Below are 14,030 nucleotides of genomic sequence, written 5' to 3'. Positions count from 1 at the left end.
TAACAAATGGCAAAGATGTCATGCTGCTTTTAACTTAATCAGTTCATCAGGACACCCATGCAATCAACTAACTCCATTCAATGTTCATTTCTGATTGAACAGGATCAATCAGTTTCCTGTCACATGGGTAATGATAAAATGATCCCTTCTGTCAATACAACAAAAGGGAATAGCCAAAAAAAGACAGAACTGTGAGATGCTGGAAATCAGAAACAAAAACAAAATCAGAAAATGCTGGAAAGACTCAGCAAATCTGGCAGAATCTATGGAGAGAAAGCAGAATTGACATTTTGGGACAATGACTGTTCTTCAGACCTGGGAAAAGATTGCTATACATGCTGAGGAGGAAATGAGTAAGTGATAGATGGAGATGGAGCCCAGAGAGAGAGAGAAAAACAGTTGGGCAGTATCATGGACTAGGCCAGACCACTCAAAGCATTCTTAAGCAGGCAGCCCAGACCATAACTTTGCAATTTGTTTTGATAAGTGTACAGTGAAAATTACGCAGAATGAGGTAGCTAGGTTGACTACTAGATTTTAAAACAGACAAAAATTTATTCACAAAATTACACAATGAAACACAAAGAACAGAATAAAGAACCCCTACAGAATTCAGTCTATCCAAAATAGACTTGATTATGCTGTTCCAAATATACACAACAGTTCCAATAAGCAAACTCCCTTAAAAACCAGTACAAATGGAACACATGCTTACAGGTTGAAATTAGAAGGAGAGAGAGAGAGTTTCTACACAGCTCCCTGTTGAACTCACAACCAGTTCTGGATTGAACTAAACTGCTCAGCTAGAGAGGTAACCACTCCCCTTTCATTTTACAGGTCACTTCTAAAGCATGACCACTTTGGCCTGAAGTCTCATCTATTTATATATAAACAAAATGCCTCTCAAAATTCTTTTCATCTCTGTACCAAACCAGCCTAATCGGAGCCTGGCCTGGTTTATTACCCCTCTGAAAAAAATCAAGGAACAGCTTTAAGAAAAAAAGAAAAGGACGAGCTTTGTGACATCAGACAAAAGAATGGGTAAAGGATAGTGTGGGAGAATGAATGGCTGCTAATGGGGACCATTAGTGGCTGACAATTTGTGGTAGCAGGCCATGTGATGACAACGTCTGGTGTGTGGGGGGTTGGGATAAGGATATGGGAGAAGGTGCTCCAGCCTTAAAATTGTTGAACTAGATAAAGAGGAACCTTGATTATCTAAACGAAATGGGTGGGCAGTATTTTGTTCAGATCAATGATTATTTGGTTAATTAATACAATGAATCTCCTCTGGGCTCCGAGTTTTCTGAAGTTTCCTTTTTCCTCTCTCTGCCTGCCCTTGCTCCCTCTCTCTGTCTCAGGGTTGGTTCTGAGTGGACACAAACTTGTGTGTAAGGGACCTGCAGCATTACTAAAGCCTTTCCCCACCACTGCTTCATTTCAATGGGATTGACAGAATGAACACTTGCTATGTCGGCTCCCCGTTCAGGAGACTAGGCAGCAGCACACTTCGCAGCGTGCCCTCATCCCCGCAATGGAGACGGCAGTCGGACTGGATACCAACAACAAGACTGTTGCTGCCTTTGGGGAGGGTGAGTCTCAAAATAGCGCACACACACACCTTTTTGACAAGTTCCCATTTTGCCCTGTACAGGACAATGTTGGAGAGATTATCTGGGGAAGGGGGGTTTAGGGTACACTTCTGTGTAGAACTTCTGGGAAAGCGTGGGGAGAGAGAGAGGGTGGGTGCTCAGTCATTTGGAGACAGTGCCTGGGCTCCCATCAATGTCCAGGACTGTTCTCGGCAGCACTTCAGTAAGCCGAATTCACTTTTAATCGTTGTACGCAAAAGGCACAATCAGTGTTGGAAATGTTTGATGTAATGTTTCCATCGAGAACTTGAGATCTTCTTCGGATAATCCAAAATTCGGATAATTGATATTTGGATAATCGAGATTCCTCTGTATTGAGTCCAGAAGGTTGCAGGGTTCCCAAGTGGAAAATGAGGTGCCATCTTTCCAGCTTGTGCTGAGCTTCACTGAAACACTGCAGCAAGCCCCAGACAGAGATTTTGGCCAGGTCAACCAATCTCTGTTTCATCTCCCCAGCGAAGAGGGGACCAGATTGTGAGCAGCAAATATATTAAACTAGATTGAGTGAAGGGCTCTAAGTTATAAATTTTGGAGTGAAACTCTATGAACCAGGCCAATAATAAATACTGTGAATTTAAGCAAGAGTCAGATGATAGGAAAATGATCTAATTAGAGAAGGAAGCAAACTAATTAACAAATAAACAATTTTAAATATAAATAAGGTGCAGATGCTGGACATCTGAAGTAACACAGAAAGTGTAAGAGAAACTCAGCAGGTTTGATATCATCTGTGGGGAGAGAAGCAAAGTTAACATTTTCAGTCCAATTTGACTCTTCTTGAACAGCCTTCAGCATTTAATTAGTTCAACTGGAAGCAGTTTGTCTTGAACTCAATAGATTGTGGATCCAACTCCATTACTAATGCAACTACAGTAAGCTCCTCAGTTGCTGTCAGTTTAGATGTTGGAATTTCTGCAACTTATACCAGATCACTGCTGAACTGGAGTGCTTTATTTTATATAAGTTTTATGTTGCAGCTGGAAATATTCTGCTGCTATCTGGACAAACCTCCTTAAAGTAGCCTCGCAAATGCAGACGAGGCACAGCCCCTGGGCAGGTTCGGTACCAAAGAGATCCTGACAGGAATTTGGTAAAATCATGGCAGGGCCTTTTCTGTATGCTTCCCATCAGCAAGCTTTCAATGCTGAAGTAGCTAACTTGGATGACTTGAAATGACTTTTTCCCAACCTGTTTTTGTTTGATCTTTCAGGCCTTTCTACATGCCAGAAAATTTCTGGTATGCTAGGGTGGAGCTCATCACTCACTTCAAGTTCAGCTCCTGTGGTGCCATAGGTACTAGCTGCTGGACTATACTCAGGGTTTTCCTCTCTCTGTCCAATTTTTGAGAAAGCCTCAAAGTCTTTCACCTGCTCATCTCTGTTGCTGCTGCGCTTTTCTTATGCTTTTTCTTGCTGGTTAACACTGCTTTTGTGGGCTGGTTCACTACTCAATCCCATGTATAAATGTCACTGGCAGCATCTGGATGCTTAGTAAGATGGTGACTGGACACAATATTACTGCAACCCCCATGTCATCTCTCTCCACAAGAATCTCAATGAGTCTCTCTCTCACTGCAACCTCCAGGTCATCTCCACCTCTCTCCACAAGAAACTCAGTGAGTCTTTCTCTCACTGCAACCCCCAGGTCATCTCCAGCTCTCTCCACAAGAATCTCAATGAGTCTTTCTCTCACTGCACCCCAGGTCATCTCCTCTTATCACATTCATCCCTACCCCCATCCACCCATTGCACTCTTTGCTACCTTCTCCCTACCCCAACCCCCTCCCATTTATCTCTCCACCCTGGAGGCTCCCTGCCTTCAGTCCTGATGAAGAGCTTTTGTCTGAAACGTTGATTTTCCTGCTCCTCAGATGCTGCCTGACCTGCTATGCTTTCCCAGCACCATTCTAATCTAGACTCTGATTTCCAGCATCTGCAGTCCTCACTTTTGCCGACAATATTACTGCAAACAAGTAACATTCATTGTAAACTATATAAAGAGGCACAGTACTTTCCAGTGCTTTCTTCCTTCAGGTCTTCATCCAACATGATTTGACATCATAGTGAAATGATGGATAATACAGTCTAGCTGTTGGTATAGAGGTTATTACCCCACACACCTCCCTGATATAAACTCCAGAGCCCTCGCAAGCAGTAACCCAGAAACCTGCGCAGCTTTGCAGCATTAGCTCCATTATACTTGTACAGCGAATGTAACCATTGTTTTCAGCCTCATAACCTCTAATTATGTTCTTAACTGAAGTTAAACAGCTCTCATGTTAAAGTCATTGGGGAACACACTTACCATCTATAAACCAATGTGAATCAGTTTGTTTTACACAGTGACAGATTCATGGAATCCTTCTGTTGTCTTTAAATAGTTGTCAAACTGAGACAGTCTGCTCTCAAGGGGGCAAAAAAAGTTATAAATAACAGGGGAGTTCTCCAGATGTCTTGGAAAACATTTACTTCTCCATTGACATCGAACAAAATAAGAATACATTGTCATTTAATATCACTGCTATTAGTGAGCCTCTGCCGCACTCACATTTAGAAATATGGCAACCAGCGTTATACAGGGACTACATTTGATTGGCTACAAAGTACCTTGAACACCTGAGGGCATGAATAGATGCCATATTAAAGGAAATTTCTTACCTTTTAAAGACTGGTTTCCTTTATTGGAAAATTATTGTGCCTGTAATTTTTACATCACAACATTGTCTATAATATTTCATAGGTTGATGGTTTTTAGTTAATTTCACAAGAGCATCAAGCTTGACTGGAATCATATTAGAAAAAAAGGTAACAACATAGGATTATTTTTAATTTACAAGGTGTCTCCAGAGTCTCCAGAGAGAGTTGGGATATGTATGTTGTCAGCATACAGCTACAAGGAAATGATTTGATGAAAACTACTAATTTTCAACATCTTTGACTGATCTGACATTGCTTTATTCAGCAGTAGCACTAATTATAGAAAGACAAATTAGACTGTCAGGATTGCTTTTGTTGTTTGAATGCATAAATGTCATATTGGCAGGATGTTGTCAATATAGCTTTGACGGCCAGTCAATATTGCCTTCACATCCATACGCATTTTGTTGTCTAATGAAATTGATACGTTAAAGTCTAGAATTTTCATCAGTTATATAAAGGAAAGGCACATTTTGTTAGCATCCTTTCATCAAATAACACAGTGGGCTTGCAGCAAATCAAATTCATTAGGATATTTGCTGATCTGAAAATTCAATTGTTTAGTTTGCTAAATAAATGACAGCATCATCATACAACAGCAGGCTGAGTTTAATGCGGCATGTCGTGGTGGGAAGCAAAATGACTGGGCCAACTTAAACATGGGAGAGACTCCACATAAGTCTCCTGGCAATGAAAAAACATCAGCCAAGTAAGAGCTGGGAGGGAATGATGTGGGAATTCGTAACTTGCAGCAACGGAATGTCAATTTACAATCACGGAACTGTTCTGGCACAGCAGGGCATCATTCAGCCCATCAATATGTGGACCAGCTCTGCAAATGAGCATCATTGTCTATTATCAATTTCTGAATTTATCCCTGCACACTATTTCTGTCCAAATGATCACCCAATACCTTCTTGAATGCCTCAAATGAACCTACCTGCACCACACTTCCAGGCAGTGCATTCTATACCCTAACTACTCACTATGTGAAATAATTTTTTCTCACTTCATTCTTGCTATTTTTACACATCACTTTAAATTTATGCCTTCTCCCTCTTGTTTCTTATGTGAGCAGGAACAGGTTTTCTATCCAATTTGTCCAGTCCAAATGTGCTCAAATTAAAAGGGGGAAATGAGGAAATGCTTGATCTGTGAATGCTGTAGCCTAGATTTTGGGTTGTAATTGTGGTGCAATTATAGGTGGTCACTGTTATTATTCATTGAAGCTGGCAGCAAAATTTGGCATTCATACACGTGCAGTTCAAAGGGGAACTCCAGATGTCATTGTTGGTAATTTCCATTCTTCCATGGTGTGTACTGCAGACGTCTTCACAAGTGGAACCTTAGGAGTCATTTGACCGGGCCTGAACTCCTACCTTTTACACTTTTAATAGCACTAGAAAGCAATAAATGAGGTACAATTTTGCCTTTAAAGGCTTACTAAATCATAATTACTATGGAACAACTCTAGCTCTGAAAATAAATTTAATTGTGGAATATCAAGATTTTCTATTTGGATTAAAATATTTAAAGATTTTAAAAATATTTTATCAAGTCAATCATATTTCAGCTATCACCATAACCCCATGTGCAGGTCCCATCACAGATAATCCTTGTATTTTGTTTCTTTTGGATGACTGAGAGAATCTGTCATCATGATTGACTGCTTGGTCTGCTTAAAGACATCACTGTTAATAAATGTTTGAGATCTCTAATAGCTGATGTTGGAACAAAATTAAGATTAGAAAGAAATGGAAACCATGTCACACTACTTGATTTTTGTGTCAACTTTCTTTGAGGTCAGCAGAAAATGCTGCCATTCACTACAGATGATAAAATCCTGCCCTTTTACGTTTTCCAATCACAGCAGTAATACTTTTAATCAATCATTTATTAAAAGGAAAAGAATGTTGAGTCAGTCAAGTTAAGATGGACAGAAGAAGTGAACCCAATCTCAACACATGACCTTTGCAGTTAATTATCCTCAATTAATTCACATTTTAAAACACATTGCTTAAAATATTTGCATATAAATCGATTGTTTTTGTCCAAAGCTTTGCAAATAAACAATTGGGATAATAATATATGGAAAGATTTCAAAGGCAGTTGATGAGATGGTTTAAGAATGACATTGCCTGAAGTCTGAAGTAATTAATGTCTATTTCTGTTCTTCTTGTATAGAACAGACAAGAACTGGAACTGGCTGCCCAACCTGAAGCATCAGGCAGACATTTAGCCTAATTTACCTGCCTCAATTCTGGATAATCTTGTGAAAGATGCATGGACCCCATCCCCCAACATCGTGTTAGCATTTCCACCAACAAGCTCTCTATCCATGAAAGGTAAAGGGAGAGAGCATCACAGCAGGAGGTAGAAGCATCAATTATGGCCTGTCTGCAGAAGAGTTGAGGGGCAATAAATGGCAGCTGTTTGCTGATTCATCAGAAGCCCTCAGAAGTGCTCTCAGTGGTCTTATGGTGAGGGCTTCTTCCACCAGTGAGTTCCCATGTTTCTAGCATTTCTGTTTCAGGGGTCTGCCCACTATCCTTAACTGGACAGTAAACATTGAGGTGGCTTCATTATTGGCCATCCCTCATTAAGAATCAATATGGATGCATCTCCAATCTTTGTGGGGACTGGATCCAGTAATGGTCCCATCATTTGGAAGTTTTTCTTCGATCAGGAGAAACAACCCCATAGCTTTACAATATGTGTACTAAGAAGATCTTTTATGTGGAATAGATAGAATCTATTATTCTCTCAACGGACTATCCACATACTGTTTCAAAAAGTCCTCCTGAAAACACCTATCAAATTGCTTCTTATCCAAACCCTTGACATTAAGGGAGTCCCAGGGAGAAAGTGAGGACCGCAGATGTTGGAGATCAGAGTCAAGAACGTGGTACTGGAATTCCTGATGAAGAGCTTTTACACGAATCATTGATTCTCCTGCTCCTTGGATGCTGCCCGACCAGCTGTGCTTTTCCAGCACTACAATCTTCAACTCGATTAAGGGAGTCCCAGTCAATATACGGTAGTTAAAATCACCCACCACAATAACCCTGTTACTGTCACATCTTTATAGAGTCTGACTACGTATCTCTTCCTCTAGTTCCATCAATGGAATCCCAGTGCTCTTCTTTGACTAGTGCCATGGGATATTTTTATATTCATCTCAAAGGGTACCTGGGCCATGTCCTTAACGTTTCATCTGAAAGATGGCAGCACTGACAGCACAATGCCAACCTAGATTTTTGTTGCCAAGTCTCTGGAATAAAACTTCAACTCTCGATCTTTTGACTCAGAAACATGAGTGCAACTGAGCCACTGAAGGCATTACCACTACAGGCATGATATAGTTATGTTCCCACTGAATGTCAAATGTCAGAAATTTTTGGATAATTTTACAAATAAACAGAATTTTCCATTTTTCATGAATCACACAAACCCCAGAGCTTTAGAATAAAGTAAAAGCGTGGCATCTACTGCACAGGGAATCAGTTGGTCAGTCAGCCTGTGAGAGTATTCAATCTTCACCGGGAGCAGTCAACTCAAAATTCCTTTCGACACCATTTCCTGATATTATTGAATCATGAATTCATGGGACACGAACTACCAACTTAGCTTATTGAGCTTGTGAAAGCTCCACTCTTCCCAAACTAATCCCACTGCTCTCATATCTTCTTTTGGCCCTCCATCTTTTTTCTGCTTCAAATATTCATCCAATTTTCTCTTCAGGTTTAACAGTGCCTGTCTCAATTATTCCTTGCAACAAAACAGTCCAAGCCTCAGTGACATTCTGTATAATTGATTTTCCTTTAACCCTTTTGCAAACTCTCAGTGGAAGTGTAGAGGCCAGGGACTCAATTTAAATGCTTGTGAGAAAGACCTCCTCCAGGTTGTTCAAAGCAAAGGAGACTACAAATGACACATGATTTATTGAATACTGCAGAGCCTTCCTGGTTTGAACTGGTGTGGCAATGGTGTGGGATCGGAAACACTGGTCAGTAGGTACAGGGATCGGGGAAGGAGCTTGAGATGAAGGCAAATGTAACTAAGAGGAAGAGCAGTCAGGAAGAGTTTGCTGAGCTCAGTAGAACTGAAGGCTTGGACTGTATTTGTCTTAATGCAAGAAGTATAACAGCTAAAATGGATGAACTAAGAATCTGGATTAACACATGCAATTGTGATGTTGCTAGCACGGGGTTGAAATAAGGATAGGATTGGCAATGTTCTGGAATATTGAAGCTTTCGAAGAGACAGAGGAGGAAGCAAAGGAGGTGGGTGAGTTGCATTACAGGCTAGGGAGCATATCATAGCTGTGTTTAGGGAGGACACCCTGGAGGGATCTTGTAGTGAGGCATTATATGTATGGCTCAGGAACAGGAAGGATTCAATCACAATGCTAGGATTGTCCTACAGCCCTCCCCGCTGCTAGAGGGAGATAGAGGAAAAGGTACATAGTCAGATTCTGGAAAGATGTGAAAATAGCAGGATTGTTGTGGTGAGTGTTTTTAACTTCCCCCATATTTACTCCCTTCGTGCCGAGGGTTTAGATGAAAAGCAACTTGATAGGTGTGTCCAAGAGGGTTTTTTGAAATAATATGCAGATAATCCAATAGTATTTGGAGATGAACCTGGCCAGGAGATCAAAATTTCAGGAGGGAGCATTTTGGGAATAGTGACAATAATTCTGTAAATTTTTGGATACTTATGGATAAGGACAAGAGTGGACCTCGGATGAAGGTGTCAAATTGGGCAAGACTAACTTTTAGGTATGAACTGGAGAATGTGGATTGGGAGCAACTGGTTGAGGGTAAGTCCACATCTGACATGTAGGAGTCTTTTAAAGACTAGGTGATTAGTGTGCAGGACAGGCTTGTTTGTCAGAAAATGAAGGATAGGAATCACAAGATTTGGGAACCTTGAATGACAAGGGAAATCATCAGCTTAGTCAAAAAGAAGGAAACATACCTAAGGTTTAGGCATCAAAAAACAGATGTAGTTCTTGAAGAATATAGCGAAAGTAGGAAGGTGGACTGGCGAGTTAGGAAAGCTGAAAGGGGCTATGAAATATTATTGGTCAGCAAGGTTAAGGAGAATCCCAAGGCATTTTATACATATATTAGGAGCAAGAAGTTAGCTAGGGAAAGAGTATGCTCACTCAAAAATAAAGAGGAGCCAGAAGAAATGGGTGAGATCCTTAGTGAATACTTTACATTTGTATTCACCAAAACGTGGTGGATGTTGAGGTTGGGAAAGGTGTATGAATACTCTTGGGCAGGTCAATATAATAAAGGAGGAAGTGGTGGGTGTCTTGAAATGCATTAGGGTAGACAAGTCCCCAGGGCCAGGTGGGATCTATCCAGGATACTGTGGGAAACAAGAGAGGAAATAGCTGGGGTCCTAACAGATATCTTTGCATCCTATTTGGCTTCATGTGAGATTCCAGAGGACTGGAGAATGACTAATGCTATTCCTTTATTTAAGAAGGGAAACAGAGATAATCCAGGCTTGTAAGCCTGACTCTAATGGTGGGAAAGCTGTTGGTGAAGATACTGAGAGATCGGAATTATTCACATTTGGAAGCAAATGGGATTTGTTAGTGATAAGTGGCATGGGTTTGTGTGGGTAAGGTCATGTCTCACCAACTTCATTGAATTTTTTGAGGAGGTTACAAGAAATACTGATGAGAGAAGGACAGTGGATGTTGTCTACATGTACTTTAGTAATGCATTAGATAAGGTACCTCATAGCAAGCTGGTCCAGAAGGCAGAGTCTCATGGAAGAGACTCTGGTGAGATAGCTGGATGGTACAAAACTGGTTTGGTCTTAGAAGATAGAGAGAAGTAGAAAGGTGTTTTTCGGAGATCAGCAACAAGTGGTGGTCCACAGAGATCAATGGTGGGACCTTTGTTGTTTGTAACATATATAAATGATCTGGAAGAAAATGTAGGTAGTCTGATTAGTAAGTTTGTGGATGACATCAAAATTGGTGGAGTTGCAGGTAGTGAAGAGGATTGTCGAATAATTCAATGGGGTATACCATATATAGGAGGAGAAAGTGGGCGGCATGGTGGCACAGTGGTTAGCACTGCTGCCTCACAGCGCCAGAGACCCGGGTTCAATTCCCGCCTCAGGCGACTGACTGTGTGGAGTATGCACGTTCTCCCCGTGTCTGCGTGGATTTCCTCCGGGTGCTTCAGTTTCCTCCCACAGTCCAAAGATGTGCAGATTAGGTGAATTAGCCATGCTAAATTGCCCACAGTGTTAGGTCAGGGGTAAATGTAAGGGTATGGGTGGGTTACGCTTCGGCGGGTCGGTGTGGACTTGTTGGGCCGAAGGGCCTGTTTCCACACTGTAATCTAATCTAATCAAGGTTAAGGAGAATCCCAAGGCATTTTATACATATATTAGGAGCAAGAAGTTAGTTATATATGTATACCATATATACTCGTGTATAAGCCAATCTCTTGTATAAGCTGATCCCTTATTTTTGGCCAAGTAATTTTGTATTTTCCATATATCTCATGTATATGTCAACCCTAGTTCTTCACAGTTACAGATCAACATTTATGAGTCAGCATGCCTGCCCATTGCGCTCCACTTCAGCTTTCTAGTCTGCTAGCCAAACTGCTCCATTCCAGGTCTTCCAGTCCACCAGTTCCGCTCCAGGTTTTCAGAATTACTGTAATGATACAACAGTACAGAGCGACCACCGTATCTGCGGAGTCGGTTTCAGTTACCCGCAGCCCAAACATATTACAGGGGGACCTTGATTATCTGAATGACACAGGCGGGGAGTATTTTGTTCAGATAATTGAATGGTTGGATAACTGAATGCTGGATAACAGAGTTTAGCCAAGCTTTGTGACCTTGCAATCTTGTTTAGATAATCCAAAATTCAGATAATTGAATGCCAGATAATTGAGGTTCCTCTGTACAGGGAATGTTCCAGAACCAGGGACCAAGGGAAGGTAAATTTCCCATTTTATCTATTTTGTAGAAAAATATTCATCCCCTTGAAAACAATACCTCATACATAAGTCAACCCCCTAATTTCAGATTTTAAAAAAATTGGACCTATACACAAGTATATATGGTAGATTGATTAGAAATTTGAGCAGACAAATAGCAGATGGAGTTTAATCCAGACAAATGCAAAATAATGTGTTTTAGAAGATCAGATTCAGGTGTGAATTATATAATGAATGGCAGAACCCTTAGAACCATTGACAAAAATCACAATACTTTTGTCCACCCTGTCCAACACTGGCATCTCCAAATCACGACTGCCAGTGGAGGTGGTGGAAGCAGGTATGTTAGCAGCATTTAAAGGGCGTATCTTGACAGACATATGAACTAGAGGCAAACAGCAGGATAGAAACCACATACGGGTTATAAATAGTCCAAATAACGACTAGGAATTTGCACAGGCTCTTTGGGCCAAAGGGACTGTTCCTACGCTGTATTGTATTGTTGTATTATATAATCCAAGGAGCAAAAGCATTCTTTTAAGAACTAATGGTGTCTCAATAACTAAACTAGAAGATATTTGATTGTGGAACTTGTCTACTGCTGTTCATATCATTCAGTAGGTCCATAATCATCAGGAAAGATTTTATCACCCATAGGACATGATTTGTTTTATTTTTTGGGAGTAAAATCAGAGCAAAGAGCTGAGTTCTGAATGTTGACAGCTTGCAACATATCCCATATTGAAGTGGCTCAAGGGGCTTTCTGTAAGAGACCAGAAAGAAACATATGTATTATCAATTGCATTTTGGACTTGAGGAAAATCAGCTACCCAGTAAAACTGACCGACTATGTTGTTGTCACCTTGCCATGATGTAAAACAGGATTTCGCCACTATTGCTATAAAGTGTTTCAGGCAGTTGTCAAATGCATTTCCATACAGTATTTCAACTAATATTAGAAATTTTTGTGACTGCCAGGAGTGATCCACAGCCATAAAAGCTGAATGAATTACTCTTATGGAAAGGGGTGAACAGTGCAGTCAGCTGACTAAGGTCGCAAGTTTGCATTATTCCTTATTGTCTCTTTGGTAAAGTGTACTAATGATACTCATAGACATCTTTGGTGAGTGCGTAGAAAGAGGGAAGTGGGTAAGAAACTGGAAAGGCATTCAGTCCTCCTTCCCTCCATGATAAAAAGCAGACAAGGATATGATAGGGTTGCTCTTCGGAGGGTTGGTGTGGACTTGTTGGGCCAAAAGGCCTGTTTTCACACTGTAGGGAACCTAATTGATTCCAAGAAGTCCTTACTGGGAAGGTTAGACATCTTCCCACGGTCTCACACTTATCAAACATAAGAGAAAGTGACCGAAAGACTGTGCTGGTAGATTGACAGACAGAAGTTGCAAATATTGCTCATGCACACTTCAAGATTAGAAACATTGCAATTGCTCCACTCTCAATTAATTCTGGAAAAAGCAACATCTTCTTTATTCTGTTGTAACTTATGAGCTTGAAGAGATAAAAGTAGGAAACTCTAACCTTCAGCGTCACTGATAATCATGATAATTTATTGAAATGATGTGACTCAACGGGGGTGGGGTGGGTGGAATTTACAGGAAGAGACTAAAGGCAAGATAATTTGTGAGACCATAGAGCACACCTGGCCAATTGAAAGAAAACATTATTCCAGTTTGAATTCTATCTCATTGACATTCCTCAAACCAATTTCACTTTTCTTAACTTCCAAATACATCTCAGGTGTGATGCCTAAGCATTATTAAACCCAAATATTCCCTTTGTTTGCAAATGTTCTCAAAAAAATGAAAAAAATTAGCTTGACCTTTAAAACCCCATGCCAAATGTTCTTAATCAGTCCATGAATTTCTAAGTGTTCACTCAGCCACAGATAAAGTCTAATTGGCTTGTTTTCCACGCTTACCCTTTTACCCCTATTTCAACATCAATGTAATATTTTCCAATTGCAGAGATTTGGAGAAATGGTAGTTAATGTTTTTGTATGAACATTAAGTTTTGTTTTAAAATGAGTCTTATTTCAGAGGTTGTCCTTTACAACTCTATTTCAGCAAGGCTTTTATTTTTTTTCCCCAAGTTTTGTTGTGGTGTATATTGTATCACTGTGGTAAATTGATTTGAGCCAGATATCCACATGATCAGCTGTGGGCAGTTATTATTGAATTAACTGATTTTCCATCTCCTTAATAGAGCAAGTAGCAGAGATGAGAATATGAACAAAGTATTCACATTTTGCAAAATACTACTCTCTGGGAAAAAGTACTGCAGATGTTGGAATCTGTACTGAAAACTAAAAATGCTGGAAATCACAACGGGTCAGGCAGCATCCATGGAAAGAGATCAAGTTCACATTTTGAGTCTTCATCAGATGTGAAGTGCGGATGGGGCAGCATTTATGCAATAGTTGGGGGACAGTGCACTGCTGATAGTGCAGGTTAATTGATTAGAATGTGTGAATGGACTTCACGTCAGCTCTGATGAGGAGTCATCACAACTCAAAACCTTAGCTTACTCTCTCTCCATGGATGCTGCCTGCCCTGCTGTGATGCTACACTCTTTCCCTACTTTAAAAAAAAGACACCAAATTGTTGTTTGCTCGTGCACAGGGAAATTGCTGAAAAAGTATACATTTTGTCAAACCTTTTTGTCTTGCACTCATCAGGACAGTT

At 40.4% G+C, this 14,030-nt stretch overlaps 1 protein-coding gene across 8 annotated transcripts in view; it reads right to left on the bottom strand.

Moving 5' to 3' along the window:
* Positions 1-14,030, bottom strand: part of atp10b (ATPase phospholipid transporting 10B) — a 268,252-nt gene that overhangs the window by 77,359 nt on the left and 176,863 nt on the right. The gene's annotated exons all lie outside the window — the stretch shown is intronic.

The sequence above is a fragment of the Chiloscyllium plagiosum genome, unplaced genomic scaffold, assembly GCF_037043375.1.
Source record: "Chiloscyllium plagiosum isolate Xiang-an unplaced genomic scaffold, Cpla_swu_hap1 HiC_scaffold_16, whole genome shotgun sequence".
NCBI classification, from domain to species: Eukaryota; Metazoa; Chordata; class Chondrichthyes; order Orectolobiformes; family Hemiscylliidae; genus Chiloscyllium; species Chiloscyllium plagiosum.
The sequence above is the reverse complement of the archived record's forward strand: the minus strand, read 5'-3'. Positions and strand labels throughout refer to the sequence as shown.